Source organism: Rhinolophus sinicus, chromosome 14 (assembly GCF_057876585.1).
Source record: "Rhinolophus sinicus isolate RSI-liver-muscle chromosome 14, RSI-T2T, whole genome shotgun sequence".
Lineage (NCBI taxonomy): Eukaryota > Metazoa > Chordata > Mammalia > Chiroptera > Rhinolophidae > Rhinolophus > Rhinolophus sinicus.
In genome coordinates, this window is record NC_142514.1 from 144221036 (window position 1) to 144241793 (window position 20758).

General features: G+C 40.4%; 1 long non-coding RNA gene, 1 other non-coding gene and 1 pseudogene across 2 annotated transcripts; all 3 read right to left on the reverse strand.

Moving 5' to 3' along the window:
- Window positions 1–6028: 6028 nt before the first annotated feature.
- LOC148755848 (uncharacterized) lies at window positions 6029–17911 on the reverse strand. The gene is made up of 4 exons (XR_016018488.1): window positions 17280–17911; window positions 12293–12425; window positions 11736–11851; window positions 6029–7609 (listed from the first exon to the last, which is right to left on the reverse strand). It is a non-coding gene; the product is annotated as an uncharacterized LOC148755848 (long non-coding RNA).
- Window positions 14852–14958, reverse strand: LOC148755849 (U6 spliceosomal RNA). Its single transcript, XR_016018811.1, has one exon. It is a non-coding gene; the product is annotated as a U6 spliceosomal RNA (small nuclear RNA).
- Window positions 17912–19897: 1986 nt separating the features above from the next.
- Window positions 19898–20396, reverse strand: LOC148755850 (tumor necrosis factor ligand superfamily member 13B pseudogene; annotated as a pseudogene).
- Between the last annotated feature and the right edge of the window lie 362 nt (window positions 20397–20758).

Consider the following 20758-nt stretch of genomic DNA (forward strand, 5'->3'; position numbering starts at 1 on the left):
CACTATAAAAGTTTGAAATAGAAGAGCAATAGGACAGGGGCACTGGTTGCAATCAATATTATAATGAATTATATTCAGAGAAAGATAATAAAACAAACTGCTTTACATAGGTTTAAGTTCCAGGAACAACTATCAGAAATAACATTACTAGAAAGCACTAATATAAAAAATAGAGGCCAATAAAATTCTCTCTTTCTCACCATAAACACAGAATGTGCTTCTGTACTCTTTTCCCCCCCCACAAAACACCTTTAAAATCTTAGCTAGCTGAACTTAGATTTGAATCATCCAAATCAGGAAACATGAATCTGGCCTTGTCATTATTCCAAAGCACAGCTCCACGTGTGGGCGAAAAGGAGGTACATTATCTCAACAGACAATTAAATAACTCGGCAATTTGTGTTGTTAAATAAAAACAAATCTGTACAGATAAAAAGAGACTTTATTTGAAAGGATTATTGCAACAAGGGAAAGGAGACTGTTGCAATAGGGAAAACAATCCAACCATGTGCTGCAAGCAACTGACAGGCCAGGTAAGAAGGAATTTTCTTTTATAGGGATTGATCAACAAAGTTCTACTAGAAAAAACAGGATATGGAGGGAGTGGCGTAATTGATATTTTCCATGAGATTGGCTGATTCTCAGGCAGGATCTTTAAGGAGGGGTTGTTTCCTGGGTCAGAAGGAAGGTGGGTCAATTTCAGGGGCCTGGAGAAAAGACAGAAGCTTAATGAAGGTTTAGTTACAAGTGCTTTGTTTCAAGTGATCTGTGGAGACAAACAGCTCAGCTCATCTTCTGAGGCAAAAAAAAATGGTGTGGGGGCAGAGCCCCAAAAAGTAGTTTACAGGCTCTCGGCCTCACATAGACAGGTGCTGGCTCAGGTAGTAAATGGCCATCAACTGTGATTGCATGGCCATCAGCTGTGGCTAGTTGACGGTCAGCTGTAACCAGTGAGCCATTGGCCACTAATATAACTGCCATGGCTTCGCGTGACAAATGGCGCAGTGAGCAGGGTCTCCTGCATGACACCCTGCATGACACATGGCACAGCGAGCAGGGTATGGTGCCGGCGAAAGCTCTCCGAAAGGTGGTGGAGCAGTTTGTGCATATGAACACTCAGTCTCAGGAAGACCAGGAGGAGCAGCTGCTGGAGAGCTGGACCCCCGTGGAGGGGTGGGAAGACGTGGACGGTTCCCCAACCAACATAGGCCGGAGAAAGTGAAGGTCTTTGCGGCCCTGTGGGCTGGGAAGTGCTTGCTGAGTTAGCCTGGATGCTGGACTTGTCCCAGGAGGAAAGGCTTGCTGAGTCCTCCTTGGGAGATAAGGGTGAGGTAAAGGTCGTCCCTCACCCCCAGGACAGCCCTGGCAAATGACTGTGGACTATGGGGAATTGCCTTCTATCCCTAATTTAATAGACCACTTGACTGTTTGGGAACATACCACCATGTAGTGGAACTGGCGGATGTTTGCTTTTGTGTCTTGACTGGCCACCATCGAGAATATGTAAGCACCTTGACTGTGAGTCGCTGTTGTTCCAGCACGGTACCCTGAGAGGCCCAGAGAGAGAGAGAGTGGCAGTGCCCTGAGAGCCCTGGCTGAGTCCAGGAAGTCTGGCTGTGCCCAGAGAGAGTGGCAGTGCCCTGAGAGGTCCTGGCTGTGCCTGGAGAGATTGGTGGTACCCTAAGAAGCCCAGTAAGTCTGGCTGTGCCCAGAAGCACTGGTGGGGCCCTGTGGGGGCAGAGCCCCAGAAAGTAGTTTACAGGCTCTCGGCCTCACGTGGAGGAGTGCTGGCTCGGGTAGTAGATGGCCGTCAGCTGTGGCTGATTGGCCGTCAGCTGTAGCCAGTTAGCCAATTAGCCGCCAATATAACTGCTGCGGCTAGAGAGAGAAAGAGGAGGAAGAATGGGTGCTAGCAAGAAGATGGCGGCTGGGCTGGCAAGCGTGGATGGCGGTTTGCGGACAGTGTGGATCCAGCCTCCAGTGAGAGTATAGTGCCGCCAGAAAGAATATAGTGGTATGACTCCCCCATCTATGGCTCCGTGGGTGTTCCTTTTTGGCCTCACCATATCCTGTGTTATGTGGGGAGCAGGACCAGAGGCCCCGCAGGCTTCCCCGCACGACAAATGGCGCAGCGAGCAGGGTCTCCCGCAAGACAAATGGCGCAGCGAGCAGGGTCTCCCGCAAGACAAATGGCGCAGCGAGCAGGGTCTCCTGCAAGACAGGCCCTGTGAAACCCTGGCTGTGTCCAGAGAGCCTGGCTGTGTCTAGGGTATTGCATTCACCTCCAGGCTCCTCGCACAGGGCCCCTCACAGAAGACACTTGTCGCGAAGATTGTGAGGTGAGAGCCTGTAGGGGTGGAGTGTGAGGACAGAGCCCCAGAAAGCACTCTCCAGGCTCTTGGAGAGGGAGCTGAGACCCCGCATGCCACCCTGCATGACACATGGCACAGCGAGCAGGGTCTCCCACCTGACGCCCTGCGTGACACTTATCCTCCTCAAATTTTCTCACATTTGAAAACAATTTCTGTATATGGTAAGGTTTCAGTAAATAAGTTCATTTCACTACAATGGCTTCCTGTTTCTCAGGTCAATGTCCAATACAGAGAAAAGACTTTTGGTTTCATTTCTCGTTCTCATCTCAATTCCCAGAAATGATGGTTTTTCACAGAAATGTTTGCTAAATGATTAATGAAAGTTCTTTGGAAGCTATCTCTAAGCTTTCCTGCTTTCCTGCCAGTTTTCTAACTTAAGTCCCATTTGCAAAAGTCTAGCCTTATTTTGAATAAACTGAGGGAAAAAGAACACACTGAGACCTCCCCATGAATACTAGAGAGAGCAGGTAACCCAGCCCACCCCCCACCCCAGAGCTGGGAGGAGGGTGATGCCAGAGAGGCACCTGGGGTACAAGAGAACTTGAGAGTGAGGGAGTGCTTACATTTTGCACTCTAGGTGCCTCACCTGCTTCACCCTGGTTCCAGCCCTACTCCCAACTCTGACTAAAAGTCCTGCGGAGTGGGGCAATCCATCTCTAATCTATTCATGAGAGAGAAGGGCAGATGAGATCACTGAGACTCTCTTGCTTGGCATTTTCCCCTGATACTTTACCTCCAGCTGGCTCACCTTTGGCTAGGAGAGTAAACCCTTTAAAGGACTCCGTTAACTTCTTCTGAAATCAGGTGGCAGATATTTGCCTGCCAAGGCAGAAGGAGAAGAGGAAGAAAAATCAGATAACCCAAGTGTATTAGTAATAACCCAGTTTTCCTTTATTTCAACCCCAAATGTGCAGGTGTTTTCCCTTCACCAAGCAATTCTGTGACGCTAACTGTGTGTCCTACAATTTAACTCATTCTGACACTTTCTATCTGGAGATGGTGTCAGATCCCACAGGTTAAGGATTCATTTCTCCCCCCCCCCCCCCCCCCCGCCCTTCACTCCCACCACCACTTCAGATTCCAATCCCAAGTAGCAGTTCTCCAGGATACTCACAACTTCTGTCTGACTTGGCTATAGATTGGAAGTTCCCACAAACCTCTTCTCAGGTTCTTTTAATTTTTGAGAGTGGTTCGTGGAACTCAGGGAAACACTTAACTTTTGTTTACCAGTTTATTAAAGGATATAATAAAGGATACATATGAACAACCCGATGGAGAGATACATAAGGAAGGGCCTGAGTGCAGGAGCTTCTGCTCCCATGCAGTTGTGATTCTCACCCTCCCAGTATAGGGTTGTATACAAGAACCTGGAAGCTCTGCAAAACCCAGGCTATTGGGATTTTATGGAGGCTTTCTTGTATACTCGTAGACAAAATCTGCTATGAATTTCTGGCCCTTGTCTACTCTTTAGAGATGGGGGTAGGGGTAGGGCTGAAAATACCAAGCTTCTAATCATGGCTTTTTCTTTGTGGTGACCAGTCCCCAACCAGAAGCCATCCAGGAGCCCATCCAGAGTCACCTCATTGGATCAAAAGATGCTCCTAGTGATTTTATAACTTAGGAATATTTACAAGGGTTTGAAGAGCTCTGTGTCAGGAAGTGGGACGAAAACCAAATACATATTTCTTCTTATATCACAGTATTACACCAGGGAAAGATTACAGGCATGAGATCCTGGCTTTGGCAGACTTCTCTTCCTACCTCTGAGGGCAGTGCCCAGCTGTCACCAGTACGGTGATGGCTGTCAGAGGAGGTGGAAAGGAAGAGCATCCTCCTTTTGTCCTGTGAACCCTGAGTTTTCCTGCTTTTGGTGTCTGATCATACCTCCATTCTACTCACTTCAGAAGTCATGGATTTCTGAGCAAGTTATCAGGTGGTATTATCCTTGCAGATGACAGGATATGAGAATTTGAGCTGATTTATTCTGTTAAGGGAACTATTGTCATTAGTCCCCTTAAAGTCGTGTATTACATGGAATGTGCCCTCAGAATCCTTTCTCATTACTTTCTAACAGTGTGATTAGGGTCACTTATTTAATCTCTGAGTCTTTCATCTTACCACTTTTCATTGTATTGGTCAAATGAGATAATCCCAATGCCTAACCTGGAGTAGGGGCTCAAGAAATTAATTCTTTCCATCTTCTTCTCAATCAAGTCCTTCTTAAAGGACCCTCTAGTGTCAACTCTGTCTCAGTCTTGTGTGGGGATGTAGAAACCAATTATGCAAAACAGAAGATGGCACTCAAGGAAGCTTCCACAACTAAACCAAGGGGAGACCCTCCTTTATCTTTATAGACATTATGATATAGAAGTGATGGTACTGAACACTCTAGAATCCAGGATAAATATCCACCAATGGAATCAGGAAGAGTAGATGCAGAGAGTTTGTGGTAGATGTGGTTGGGGGTGGCCCCCATTGTGAAAAAACCCTGAGGGATATTCAGTGTGGCCAGGTAGAGTGCAAAGAACAATCAAGTCAGAAGCTTAACTCAGAAGTGTGGGCACCAGAAAAGTGGTAGGAATGGGTTTAGGGAAGAGCTACCCAAAATATGGCTGCAGTTGTAGACTTCACAGGATCAGAAGGGGATTCAACTGTATTCTGGTGCCACTGGTGAATATTGAGAGCATTAAAAAGATTACTAATCACTAAAGGTACCCTTGGGTTTGGTATCCTATTTGAAGAGGAATCTTAATCAGGATTTTTGTTAGTTTGGTCAAATAAGTCTTCGAATTGATGTAATGTGGGATGCCATTTTAGGGAAATATTCAAACTGGTTAACTCAGACATGCTGTTTACAGATCCAGTTTAAGCAAATCCTGTTGGCTCTACCATCAAAATGTATCCTGAATTAGGCCACTTTTGATCATGTAAGGCACTAACCCGCATCCTAATCCAAGCTACTATCATCTCTTTCCTGGATTGCTGCAATAGTCTTCTAACTTATTCCCCTGTATTGTCATTGTCACTGTACCCTACCCCAGTCCTCTCTCAGTCTGTTCTCCACATAGTATCGACAATGAGCTTTTAAAATAGGAAGTAAGATGTCACTCCTTTGCTAAGAAATCTCTAAGATCTTTTCTACACACTCTTAGCAAAAGTAGCAGTCGTTATAATATTCCACAAGGCCCTATATCAACTTCATTTCTCACCAGTCTGTCCCTTGCTTTTTGTGCTACAGCCATACTGGCTTCCTTGGTGGTCCTGTCACTCCAGGCATACTCCCACCTTGGAATCTTTGCTCTTGTTCCCTCTGTTCAAATAACAGTTTTCCCACCCATACCCTCACTTTCTCCAGAATTTTGCTCGTACTTCATTCCACCTGGGAAGCCTTCTGTGACGACCCTATACTAAGTAGCTATTCTCTATGCCCAGCAGATGCCATGCTCTTTGCTCTGTTTTATTTTGTTCTTAGCACTTGCCACCATTTAACGTAGCTTTTACTTCCTTATTTGTTTGTTATCCCTTCCCAGTAGAATAAGTTTTATGAAAAAAGAGACTTTATGTGTTTCTCTTTTCTTGAATCCCCAACTTTCAGAATAGTAGCTAAAATACAGTAGGGGCTCAATAAATAGTTCTGGAACAATTAAATGATCATATAAAGTTGCAATAGTTTATTTTTCCAAAATTGCGTCATATTACATATGCCTGTTTGTAAGTTACATTTTTACTTAATATGTTTTCACATTTTCTATGTAGCTATAAAAGGAGTTGCCTCATTTTTCTTAATTTCTGTATTAAATTTTATTGAAGAGATATACCACTTTTCTTAGCAACCGCCACATAATGGACACTTAAATGGTTTCTAAATTTTCTTTTTATGTGCAATTCTATGCTAAATATCTTTCCACAATTATCTTGTGCATATTTATACATTTACTTAGGATAATTTCTAGAAGTGGGTTTGTTAGGTCATGTTCTTTATTAAGGCTTTTGATACACATTACACAATTGTCCTCCTGTGTATTAATTTATACTCCTGCCAACAATATATAAACCTTTTTCATTTCCACATATGCTAGCTAACATTGATATGATTTATTTTAATCTTTGTCAATTTTGTTTATATTGTGTTTTATTTTACATTTATTTAAATAATAATAGTATTTAAATTTATTTATTTATATTTTGTATTTCAGCTGTTTGAATATGCATTTTAGTATTCTAGGCATTTTTTTTGATGTGTTTATTTTTTCATGTTTAAACTTTTAAAAATTATTTACATAGTATGATGGCAATTTTTTGCCTTTTGTATCTATTGCACATCTTTCTCCCTTGTCATACCTTCAAAGTTCATTTTTTTGTTGTTGTTGTACTTTATTTCTTCTACATAAAAGTTTAAAATTTATGTGAAATCAGATTTATCAAAATTTTCGTTAATATCATCTGACTTTTGTTTCATTATAAAGTCTTTTTCACTGAAAGATTATGAATTACTCAAAATATTTTCCCCTTCTATGGGATTTTTTTTGCATTTGGATTTTTATTTTATGTAAAGTATAAGGTAAAAATCTAATAACATTTTTTTCTGACTAATACGCCATTTTTTCCCCACCCACATTTGTTGAGCACCCATCCTCTCTGTACTTACTTGAAATGCTAACTTTATCCTGCATCAAATTTCTGGTTATCATCTTTTTCACTGATTCCTTTGATCTTTCTGTTTCTGGTCTAGTAGCAAACTATTTTAATTGCTGGTGCTCTAGAAATAAATGTAATATAGCGTACAACGTGGGCAATTTCCCTATCATTAATCTTCAAATTCTTATTGAATGGATATTCTTATAAAATTCTCCTTTCAGATTATCTTTATAATTGTTTGGTCCAATTCTCCTATGGATTTTGAATATAGTTTTTAGTATCTCCTGTAGCCAAAGATCCACTGGTATGGAGTTACACACAATCTTTTCTCTTTCTCTCTCCGATTTCACATCATCTGTTTGATACCATTATAAGTGGCTGCATGATGTTTTTGGTGCCTTTTGTTTGTCTGTCTTCCCTTGGTCACACCCACTTAGAGTGGGGTGCTCTCACATTCATTTTTATCCTGTGGGCAGTTGGCTGAGTTCTTAGACTATAATAGCTGGTCATGAAATAATAGCTGAATTCATTGATGATGATTTTTTTCTCTGTTCTTCTCGAAGTTGAAGTTTTTCCAGCTGTACAGGGGATAATTGTGCCTAAATTTAAAAAAATAGAATAATGAATTTAATGAACTTAGCACAGGGCTTCATCAAACAGTTATGCTTTGCTTTGCTTTTTGTTTCCCTCTCCTCTGGTGTGGCAAAACCAATGGTAAGAAAAATTAAGGATTTTTAAGTCAAATATACTTCACTTCTTTATGGAACATTTCTTGGGGTTTAAACTTCATCTGTCCAAGAATTTTATGAGTTAATGCAAGTAAATCACTTATTTTATAGTTTATAACATAGTCTACACTCAAATCAGATCGTAGTCCTGAAGATCAAATCTGGGCAGGACAAAAAGCATCAGACAGAGTCCCTTTTCTTTCATGTGTAATTTGAACCTCTGTGACCCCCCAGAAGGAAGAGACCACATAACTTGTTCCATCTCTTTCAGGTATTTCTCCCTCTATTTTGTGCTTAGTTCTGCTCCGGTTTGTGATTTCTCTTTGATCTCTCTCTGTGCTGGGGGATGAAGAGGGCTGGACCCTGATCAGATAGTTGTCAGTCTGTTTCTTATTTCCCCAAAGCAAAACTGCTATAGCTCCAGAAGTAATGTTTGTTGTCTCAGTCATTTAGTGGAGAAATTATCCATAGATTATAATACAGGCTTACATAAAAGCCCACATTCCCTGCCTGGCTTCTTCTCTATTTATCATGGAAAAGTTGCTATTTCATTTTGTAGCTCCTAGAAATGAGTAGTCTTTTACTGTCAGTAGAAATTTTGGCCAGAGCAGAAAACACTTGTCTAAAATAAGGCTTTGAATGTAATTGATACACTACTCTGTTCTTTCCCTCTCGACTAATTGTAAGACATCAGAATATCTCTCAGAAGGAAACATACTTTCAAGCTTGGATCCAGAGTCAGCTGCCTTTCTACCAAGTCAGAGTTTGAAATGATAAAGGTTATAGCATTTGTAAAGGTGAATATTGTCTATTTTATCTTATTTAATATATAAAATCCAGAAATTGTGATGTTTGAGTCACCAAGTAGTCTAGTCATTTCCCATTTGTAGTGTTTGTTGATGTTAATACGTTTGCAGTAATGAGCTGTCCCCTGATTAGTTTCTCTGGATCTTCTTTCACCCGTCTCCCTTCCCCTAAGCACCCCTTCCTCCCCACCGTGTCCCCAGGATGTTGGGGAATAGAAGACTGTGTTAGGTAAGAGACAGACTTCACATCCTGGAATTCCTGGCTTCGGGCGTTTTGAGCAGTGGAGCACATTGCTCATTGTATGGGTTGTCTTTGCGTTTGTGTGTCAGTTGATTCTCTTTTGTGTATGTTTGTGAAGGGGTGAACCTGCTTATATTCTCTGAGCGACTTGAGCTGTAGCTTACTCTGGCCTGCTCTACCCATTATCATTCTTCCATCCCTTTTCAGAATCTCTCAACCCCTCACAGACCTTATTCTCTCTGCTATAAATTTATATTAAAAAGAGTTTGATTTTTTTTTTTAACTATCATTGTAGCAGGGTGAGTAGACATATTTGAGTCCAGTCTGCCATCTTTCCTTGAAACCATATTGGCTACTAAACAGGTTCACGTCTCTTCTCTATTTCAAAAACCCCTCTACCTGCAGCCTCACATTCCTTCACTTATTGCTTTATCTTTGTCCTGGGCTTCTCAGAAATTCTGTGAAAGAGTGATATATGCTGATGTTCTTTAGATTCTTAGATCTGTAAGGATGAATTTTGGTGAATAAATAACATAGACTTAGCTAGATTGCAGTTTGATCCACTCTGATATTCTCCCCTTACCGACTGATTTAAAAACTCTTGTTCCCTTTCTTAATGCTACACATACCTTGTTAATCCATTTAATCAGCAGAATCCTAACCTGAAGAGAGAAATTTCTTCATATTCAGGCACCTGGATGCAGGAATCCATTTAGCAACTCCCTTAAAGTTTTACTGGTGATGCATTAAGCCCCAAGCTGTTGTGGCCCAGTCTGGAGATTACATTAGTTTCAAACAGACCAGACCCCAGGAAACTGTGTTAGCACTCAGACCTGCCTGACTGACTCCTCCTTTCCTTTATCCTGTTGCTTCATATATACCTATAAAACCTTCTGACCATTCTAGGAATGGAGTGATGGCCTTTGGACAGGAGTCTGCCATCCTCCCAGAATGCTGGCATTCTGAATAAACCTGCTTTTCTTTTCACCAACCTTGTCTCTTGATTTTTAACTTTTTCAAGTGGCAGACAGCCAGGCCTTAGCACAGTAACACATCCTCCTGTTTTGAACTCACTCCTGGCTGTTTTCTGGCCCTGGTCCTATCACTGTACTTAAACAGCACTGGATAAGGCCATCAGTAACTTCCACATTGCTCAAAGGGCATTTTTTTTCAGGGTCCATCTTACTCTTAAGTGTTGTTGAAAATAAAATTCAACTGAGTAACTTTTGAAGATCCTACTGGCTTTATTCAGTGATTTGTGCATCAATCAGCATCCAACCTGACAGACAGAAAGGAGCTGTGAAGAGCTCTGCAAGGCAAGAGATGTTACTGGTAGAAGGGAAGGAAGTTTTACCAGGCAAAAAAGCAGACTGGTTACTGTAAGGTTACTTTCCTTATAGAGATGGCAAGGGCTTGTTATCCGGCAGATAACCTAACCGATGTTGATCATTGCAATTTCTGATTGACTGGTGATAGGACTTTTAAAAGAGTCTTCTTTGTGTTTTAGTTTAAAACTGTAGCAACCATTGCAATGAAACAGTTAAGGTAACCTTTCAGTGTGAAGCAGGACGCTCATGAGGAAACTCATGATAGGAGGTTCTGGGTAGTACACGACCCACCTAAGACCAGGGAAAAACTGGCATCGGCTCCAGTTCTCACCGTTGGCCCCCAAGGAGCCTTTAGTCCCAGGGATGAGGCTTCAGGACATAGACAGGAGCATGCACTGAGTGGGGAAGAGAGATTTTTCTGTGTTCAACTCTGAAGACTGAGCTCCTTGGCATGAGTCTTCAAAGGGATCTCCTTCAAGATCATTAGCAGCCTCAGGTGAAGGACCAGGTTGCAAATTTTCATTCCCATTCCGAAGCTGTCAGTTTTGTCCTCTGTAATCTATCTTCCAAGAGATCAGCTGCATAACTTTTAGATAAAAAAAAGTCTATGGTTTTCTTTGGAGTGAGGGAGAGCTGAGGGTCTTGAGGAGAGGGGGTCTGACTAAAGAATGATTGAAGGCTGGGGGACTCATTCCAGGAGTTCATCTCATTTCTGCAATACCTAGCTCAGCAGTGACATGAAAAAGCCTTTCAAACTGTGTTCTTCCCATTCCTTTTATTTGGGGCTGGGGACGCGTTACCAGACTGTGGGCTGTTCTCCGCATGGTGTCCAGGTTCTTGGCGTCTCGAGCAAAGAATTGAATGAGATACCGAGATAAAGTGGTGAAAAAGCAGTGTATTAGAAGAAAAGGTACACTTCAAAGAAATAGAAGCGGACCCGAGCAGTAGAGAATAGCCCAAGGACCCAAGGTGGCATTATTAGAAGAACAAGAAGGGGCTCAAAGGCAAAAAGGTCCAGGGGCTCAAGGTGGAACAAAGGAAGAGGCTCAAAAGGCAAAAAGGCCCAAAGAGCCAAGGGCCCAGGCTCAAAAAGGGCCTGACTGGCTAGAAGTTGGAGTTTTTAATCTTTTTTTCCCTCTAGAATGGGCTATTCCTTTCAGGCCCTGAGACCACTTGATCGACACCTGTGATGGACAAGAGGCTATTATCTCATCATTTTAGCCTGTACATGTTCTTTCCCAGAATTCAGTCTGTTATAATGAACTTCCGGGCATATGTATCATATTTTAATAATGGGATAGTGAGGTCCAGGTGAAATGAAGGTCATTGTGGCCTTTACTGCGCAGGTGCACGTGACCGGTTTAATCTAGTTGGTATCTTGTACCCATTTGTTTACAATGAAAAGGGGACGTTTTGGACAGAGAGGGGAGGTCTTTGGGTGGTAATGTAGAGACCCGATGTCTATCTCTAACTGACTGCCTTGTTTTCCACTTGAGAGATATGATCCCCATAAAATCTCTATGGGAAGTTGAGGGACAGGAGGTCTGTTTTTCTGTATCTGCTTCTTGCTGGACAGGGGTGTAGGGCTGTCCCAGCTATTGGGGGATTCGTGGAACTCTCACCTTGTCTGATTTTAGATGAGAGGAAGGGGGTCTCAAGATCTGCCTGGAAGATCTTGCTGGCTTCTTTGGTTAGGACTGGCAATCTTGCTGGGATATCCTCTGTATCCCCAAGGACACTGAATGAGGAAAAATAGATTTTATTTATAAATCTGTTAGCTCTCTAGAGCCTGTGGCCATTCAACCAGTCATTTAAGTGGTGTCAATTGTCCAGGAACTGGGCCCAGAATGGGTTGGAAAGAACTTTAGGCTTCAGTGCTTATAATCAACAAGTATACCGATCTGGGAGGTCTGGAATGGCCTAGGGGATGTTGGGAAGTCACAGGCTTTTAAGTAGTTATCTGACAGACATTCTGTGATTCAGGTAGGAGAATCTTTAGTCTAGGATTCAGAAACTGATTAGAAGAATAATCAAAGTCTGGGCTAAGGAGCTAAGAAACAAGGGGAAAGACTTAAAATTTCCATAGTAGGGGCTCTCCCATATCAGAAGGTGGTGGAGGCTGGAAGAAATAATTTTCTTTGGGGACAACTAATCAGGACACTGTATATTGCTTACTCACTCTGGATATGCACATTTCCCCAAGAAGGAGGTCATATTTATTCTGGGAAAACATACTTTTATCAATCTCATAAACTGGATGTGAGAGTGAACGTTCTTTTCACTTTCATTTCAAAGCTCCAACAGCCACAGACCTAATGGGAAGGAAATTTATTATTATTATTATCATTATTATTATTATTATCCAAATGAGATACTTCAGGTTTCATGAAGAGAAATATTTCAAGCTCATGTCTTTTCATTTCTCACAGGACCCTTTCAATCCAATTATTCTCAAACCCAGTACGTCTTAAATACTTCTACTCACTGTCCACTTCCCATTCTAAGTTCCCTGTGAAACTCCGCCCCACTATCCTACCATTCATCCCCCCAAGCCTGAGTTCTTGAGACGTTTCTTTTAGGAGAATCTCTATCCTCTTCAGCTCTGAGATTATCACCCACCAGTCTACTTCCATTTCCTATCTCACACTTGGGGACTTCCTTCTCTCCCTCAGATAAGCTTATCCTGAGACACTATTGAAGAATTTCAGGGTAGAACCACCAGAGATATTAGAGCCATCCCTGGCATGGATTCAACACATTATTTCACACTCTATGATTATTCATCTTTTTTACTCTGTCCAACATTGTTTCAGGAGCCAGGACCAAATAAAAGAGTTGTATTCCAGACCACAGGGGTTTAAGGATTGGTGATGCTGCCATAGACCTCTGTAGCACACACCAGTTAAGTTAACACAGGGAAATTCAAGGTCTCAGAAAGATCAGGAGTGGGGGGGAATGGAGGGAGAGCAGGATGGGGCGAATGGTGTAGGGAAGGAGGGAAAGGGAGAAATAGAAAGAGAAGAAGAAAGAAGAAGGAGAAGAAGAGGAGGAGGAAAAGGAGGAAAGAGAAGAAACAAAAGAGATGAAGAAAAGGAGGGGGGCTGTGAGGGGAGGGAAAAGGAGAAGGACAAATATCTCATCCTTTTTTCTTTCTTTCCTTCTTCATCAGTATTGGCTGTTTTTGGCTATTTTGACAGATATCTATATTTTAAGGTATACTTTTAACATTCCAGGAAAATCTTGTTAGGGTTTTGGCTATAATTACACTGAGTTTGAAAATTAATTTGGGGGGAAATGGCCATCTTTCTGTTATAGTCGTCTCTTCCATGAATATGGTTTGTCTCTCTATTCTTCAGGTGTTTCTTTGTATTGGTCAATGCAGTTCCATAATACTCTTTAGTGAAGGTCTTGTATTAAGCTATCCTTAGTAGATTTACTCTGGTATTTTTTTACTTTGTTGTTATAGTTAATGGCATGGTTTTGAAATTACTTTTTGTATGGTTTCCTGCCGGCATTCAATTCTGTAAATTTATATCCAGATACAAAAGGATAATTTGGGGACATTTAATTATTTATTCATGCGCAAATTTACTCATCTATGGACACAATCATTAGACTGTTTTCAGGGGACAAATGCAAAAACATTCATAAAAGTCTGGGATTACTTAAGTCTTGCTTTTCTTTTCATTGATAAGCAAATTAGCTTTTAGTCAGAAAAGAAGCAAATCTAGACAGACTGCTCTGGAACACACTGCCTGGAATCATCAAAATGATTCATGGATTCTCTAAAAATCTCTGTGAATTTGATTAGGAAGTATTTGTGATGGGCTGTCTGCCAGTGTCATTCTGTTAGCACTAACTTCTTAACCCTGTTTTGCATTTAAATTTTTAAAAATTTAACTGTAGTTGATATATAATATTACATTGATTATATTAGTTTCAGGTGTACAAAATAGGTGACTCAACATTTTTATACTTTAGAGCATGATGACCCCACTAATTCTAGTAACTATATGTCCCAGAGCAAACCTATCACAATATTATTGACTATATTCCCCATCACCTTTTTCACCCGTCCTCCATTCCTCACTTCTGGTAACCTTCCCAGGGGTCTCTGTTTCTACAAGTCTGTTTTTGTTTTGTTTTAGATCTTACATATAAGTGAAACTGTTATGCTAAGTGAAATAAGCCAGGCAGAGACAGACAATTTTGCACCTTTTGCATCAGTATCTATTCATAACAAACTTGATAAACTTTTTCTTACTTATAATAATTTGGCTGTATATATTATTGGATTTTCTAGGTCGGTAATCATACTCTCCGCAAACAATAGACGTTTTATTTCTTGTCTAATAATCCTTATTGCTGTAATTTTTATCTGGCCTCACTATGATCACTGGAGCTGTAATTCATCCTGAAACACAACGGTGATATAGGGCATATTTTAATGTCCCTAACTTTAAAGAGAATGTTGTTAATGTTTCCAATGTGAATGTGACGTTTGCTACGTGTTCCTGGGAGATGTTTCTTACTAGATTAAGCACTTTTCACTGGTATTCTCAGTGTGTTAATTTTACCGGGAATCTGAATTGAGTTCTTTTCTAGCTGAACAGTGATTTTGTTGCTTACATTTATGCAGCCAGGGCAGAGGCTGTGACTCATAGTTCCAATTGGGGCAGAGTATTCCTTTGGTTTTATAATACAGAGCAAACCGGTGAATATGGCTCTGTCAGAATCAGAAATTATGGAATACTTCCCGAAGTCGCGTGTCGTCCTTGCACGGGAACAATCCTAATCTTCTCTGTATGGTTCCAATTTTAACATATGTGCTGCCCAGGCAAGTACTGTGTTTCATTTTTATAAAATATTTTTCTGCATGTAACCTTATGTCTTGGCTTCTACTGGATGGACCAAACTTTCCTTATATCCCTTTTTATCTCTACTAACTTGAAAGTACAATTTCCATTTCTTTTCTCTTAATTCATGCTTACATTTTTAAACATAGCTATTTGTTTTCACTACAGTCTAAAATTAGTATTTCCATTCTGTTCTTTAATAACACAAGGCCTTAGAAATTTTGAACTGCAATTTACCTCTTCCATCTATCTTCTTTTATCTGACCTTGTTTTCAATTTTCCACAATAAAATTAACTATTGTCATCTTTTATAGTTAATGCATATGTACACTTAACATATTTAGCAATATCTTTTCTCACCATTGCTTCTTGCATGCCCTGCATGTTTCCTTCTTCTTTTTTTGGAGTGGGGGGGGAGGAGAGACTAAATTTTTAAAAAACTTTTGTCCATCCATGTTAGCAGCAATACTGAAAAAGTTGCTGACTTCCTTCTAGTTTTGAAACTCCTACTCTACCTATCACTTCTTTTTAATTATAATATTGTAAAACAAAATAAATTCCAAAATATATTTTATTTTAACCAAAAAGCCAAAGTTCTAGAAATCAATTTTATTAAGAAAGTTTAATTTTAGACAAAAAGTATAAATCATTCCTTTTGTTTGAAAAGTGTATCTTTAAAAATATTTTAATATAACTGGGGGAAATTAATGCTGATCAACGTCTATTCCACCAGCTGCTGTTTAAACTAATGAAGTAAACTGTTAAATAAAATGAAAACTCTTTAAACTGGTGACATTAAAAACACAAGCATCGGAGGGAAATTGATGTAGTAAAAGATAAGTATTATTGCATTCTCAAATATGATTCTTTATAAAATGAATGTCTTCTGGCACATGGTAATTTTTATAACAACACATGGCATATAACACCCTGCAGGATGCCAAGAACTTTAATTAAACTTCAAATTCTGTAAAGCTAATAACCTGAGTATTTTTTTAAAGGCTGGGATATGTGAACTACAATAGTAGCAGTTTAAAACAGAAGGGTAGGAAATAAAGGAAAATTATATCACATTATTATAAATGTATTCATTAACTTCTATTGGAGATTTTATTTTTACGTAGAAACAATTAGAGTGTTTTTTTAAATTAATGCTTATATGCATGAATTGGAATTGCCCTACATTAAGTTTTTGAAGTAACTGAAATTAGCTACAAAAAATACACATAAGTGTAAACACATGAGAGACTTATTTCCCTGTTGTGAAAAATGTCTGGAAGTGTTCCATCAGGTAATATATAATATAAGAGATAAAAATTGCAAAGTTGAAATAAACCAAAAAGACTGAAATAGTATCTATATCTTATTTTGAGCCCAATTGTTGAATATGATGTTTAAATTTAAGATTTTAATTACTCTTTCATATAGCAAATGCAAGATTTACATATATAATATATACAATAATATATATAATATATATTATATCTGTGTATAATATATATAAAACTTTCTACCATGTTAACTGAAGGAGAGGGGCATATTTAACATAAAAATAGTGGACATATCCTGAGATTTCCCCAAAATGACTTAATGTCCTACAGATATGAGCACTTGTTTCATAGTAAATAATGGAATACCATTTTTTTAAAAAAATTGTTTTATTTTTATTTTAAATATTTATTTTGGAGTGTAATCTAATACTTATTTTTTTGTTTTTTAAATTTATTTTTTATTAGTTTCAGGTGTACAAAGCTATGTAATAGTTAGACATTTAAACCCCTCATAAAGTGATAAACCACCCCCCACACTACTATCCCTCTGACTTCTTATATAGCTGTTACAATACCATTGACTATCTTTCCTATGCTATACTCCACATCCCATGACTACATATACCTATATATTTAGTTATAGTTGACCTTCAATAATATTCTATTTCAGCTTCAGGTGTATAGCACATTGGTCAGTCATCTACACAGTCTATGACGTGATCCCCCGGATAAGTCCAGTGCCCAGCTGGTACCTTACAAGATCTTTAAAACATTGTTGATTATATTCCCCATACTGTATTAACTACCAATTTGGATTTCTTAATGACTTCACCCTTTTCCCTCTCCACCAAACCCATTCCCATCTATCACCCTGATAGATCTAGTACCTATCTGGTACCATGCCTAGTTATTACCATATTATTGACTATATTCCTTATGCTATACCCTAAATCCCCATGACTACTGTATAACAACCAATTTGTACTTCTTAATTCCCCTTTCACCCATTCTTTACCCCCCTCCCATCTTAAAGAAATACCTCTAACAGTCCTTGTAATACTGGTTTGATGGTGATAAACTCCTTCAGCTTTTTCTTGTCTGGGAAGCGCCTTATCTGTCCTTGAATTCTAAATTGCAGCCTTGCTGGGTAGAGCAATCTTGGTTGTATGTCGTTGCTTTTAATCACATGGAATATTTCCTGCCACTCCCTTCTTGCCTGCAAAGTTTCTGTTGAGAAATCAGCTGTCAGTCTTATGGGGGCTCCCTTGCAGGTAACTAACTGCTTTTCTCTTGCTGTTTTTCAGATTCTCTCTTTGTATTTAACCTTTGGCATTTTAATTATGATGTGTCTTGGTTTTGGCCCTTTTGGGTTTATCTTGTTTGGGACTCTCTGTGGTTGCTGGGCTTTTATGTCTATTTCCTTCACCAGATTAGGTAAGTTTTCTGTTATTATTTCTTCAAATAGGTTTTCAATTCCTTGCTCTCTCGCTTCTCCTTCTGGTACCCCTATAATGCGAATGTTGGTACGCTTGATATTGTCTTGGAGGCCCCTTAAACTCTCCTCAATTTTTTGGATTCTTTTTCTTTTTGCTGTTACGGTTGGGTGTTTTCTGCTACCGTATCTTCTACATCGCTGATTGGATCCTGTGCTTCATCTAATCTACTGTTGATTCCCTGTAATATATTCTTCATTTCCGTTATTGTATCCTTTATTTCTGACTGGTTCTTTTTTATGGTTTTCATCTCTGTTGAAGTTCTCCCTGAGATCATTGAGCATTCTTATAACCAGTGTTTGGAACTCTGGACTTGATAGATTGCTTATCTCCGTTTCACTTAATTCTTTTTCTGGAGCTTTGTTCTGTTCTTTTATTTGGGACATATTTTTTTGTCTGACCATTTTGGCTGCCTCCCTGTGTTTGTTTCTATGTATTAGGTAGGGCTGCTATGTTTTCTGGTCTTAGTAGAGTGGCCTTATGTAGTAGATGTGCTGTGGGGTTCAAGTCTTTCTGGTCGCCTGAGCCATGTGCTCTAAGGGCATCCCTTGTGTGGGTTGTGTGTGCCCTCCTCTTGTAGTTGAGCCTTGGTTGATAATTGCACATCAATGTGAGGGACTGACCCTTGGACTTTCTGGTTGTGAGGACTGGCCTTGACTACACAGTGGAAGAGTTGTTGTGCAGGATCTGCCTCAGCAGGACTCTGCCCAATCTGCCCCTTGGGTGTGTCATACTTGGAGATGGCTGGGTGATGCTCCAGCTCATTTTGAAGCTTGTCACTGGGGGTGCCAGCTCCAGGACCACCTTGGAGAGGATCCGTTGTAGGTCTACTTCAACCACATCCTGCGCCCCTCCCATGGCCATCTAGCAGAAGCCAGAAAGAAATCCATAGATGTCTGGTGCCCATTCTGTGCTTGGAAGTGCCTTGAGAGGCCAAGCCACCAACTAAGGCTGGCTGCTGCTAGTGCCGGCTTAGGGCTGCTAAGCCAGAGGTAGAGGACACGCTCAAGCCAGATCCTGCTTGTCTGGGTTCCATGAACCTTTGAGAGACCCTAGGAAAGTGTGCAGCTTGAGCTGAAGCAAGCGCTTGAATGAGAAAGCCACTGAAAGCACCCTGAGTGTGTCTGAAAGTTGGGAGGGGCCAGGTTTCAAATCGCCTTGGTGGGGTGTGAATGGTGGAGACTCACAAATGGCGTCCACCTGTGTTTACACGCTGGGAAGGGGGAGGGCTCAGCAACAAAACAATGGCCTGCACCAATTCCTCTGTCCAGGAGAAAGCTGCCACGCATGGCCCAGTCCCAAGCCAGACAACTCAATTCCCTACCATGTGTCCCTGCCGCTTTTCCAGCTGCTGCCCCAGTGCTGGAGCTCAGTTAGTGATTCCGTTGGTGGGTAAGTCCACACGTGGTCTTTTTAAGAGGAGCACCTGTGAGTGCAGCCGTACTCAGTCTCAGTCACAATGTCCGCTGGTTTTTACATCCAATATTTATGGAAACTTCTCTCCCCAGCACTGGATCCCTGTGCTGGGGTGGGGCTGGGATCTTGCTCCCCTAGAAGGTGAGGAGGTACCAGCACAACCAAAATAGTCCTCCTGCTCTTTAAAGGTCCCTCGTGGATATGGGACCAGCCCGTTGGGTGTCTCTGACCTTCCTACCAGTCTGGAGGTGGCTTCTTCTGCACATCTGTAGTTGAAAAGCTTCAGTTCAGCTTAATTTTAGGTGGTTCTCAATAACGGTTGTTTTGTAGATTAGTTGTGATTGTGATGTGGTTGTGAGAGAAGGAAAACACAGCGTTTACCCACTGTGCCTTCTTGGTTATCTCACAATATCATTTTTGAAGAAATGATTACAGTCCCTTTGAATCCTGTGCTTCCTCAAGACAAGAAGCTGTGACTAAGTTGTTCAACATGGCATTAGAGTGAAAAATCTGTCTAATTTTATCTTTCCTTAAATGAGCTCTATTTCTTGTAATTCACATGACACTCTTTGACCATGGGTATCTGTTAAATTTTCTGTTTGATCTAGTTTCAGCAAACCACAACAAATAGCTCAGAGAAAAGGCTACAGTTAACTTTTCCCCCCCTTTTGGTACTTTTAGTTATGTGTTTTCTCCTTAGAGGTACATAGAAAGGGAAGAAAATAGCCACAATTAAGGTTTCAGTAGGTCATAGAAGTTTCAATGGACCTAAAAAAGTGTCTTCCCCATCCATGATATTTTAGCATCCTTGCGTGGTATTGCAAGTTGGAGTTCATCTTCAAGCTTTGCAGTGCCAGCTGAATAATAGCAATTATTGGGTAGTGTTTCAGGCATATTTTGAATACACAGGGACAAAGTCACCGGACTCAATACATCCTCAAAGACATGGACTTTTCTTTCCCCTCTGTATTAGGTGTCCCAAGGCAAAGGTCTTATCATTGTATAAAACTTGACTATATATAAAGAAGTAACCGGTTTCTTTGACAAATATCTTATTTTCTCTTTCTTCTAGGGCTCTTCCTCTTTTAAAGCTGAAAAGCCACAGAACAAACATGTAGCCTCCTTTTCGTATCGTAAGCATGTCACTATCTACAAGCAGTCTTGAGTGACTCTTCTGGATTCTGAGTGGCACGCTTTTTCCTGCTGCCTTGACTGCAATTGCTTTTTCCTGAAGCTGGTGGTGCAAAGATTATTTACTATCCTTAATAGTTTTTTCAGTGAGAGTTGAAAATATTTTCTTTTCCCCATCAGGCGGAATAAAGTATAGATTTCTAGCTTGATATCTCTCTTATCTCAATACTTGAAGACAGTATTGTCTTCGGCTTTCTATTTTTCTATTGGGAAGTCGGCCTTCAGCCTAATCTTCATTACTTTGTAGAAAATCTTTCTTTTCTTTTTACAAAATTTGAAGACAAATTTTCTCTGTCTTCAACAGGTTGCAATATGTCTTCTAACAATCATACTTCCTGGTGTTGAACACGTTACCTAAACTCTGTGTGCCTCAGTTTATTCATCTGTAAGTGGAGATAACAATAGCCTTACTTCATAA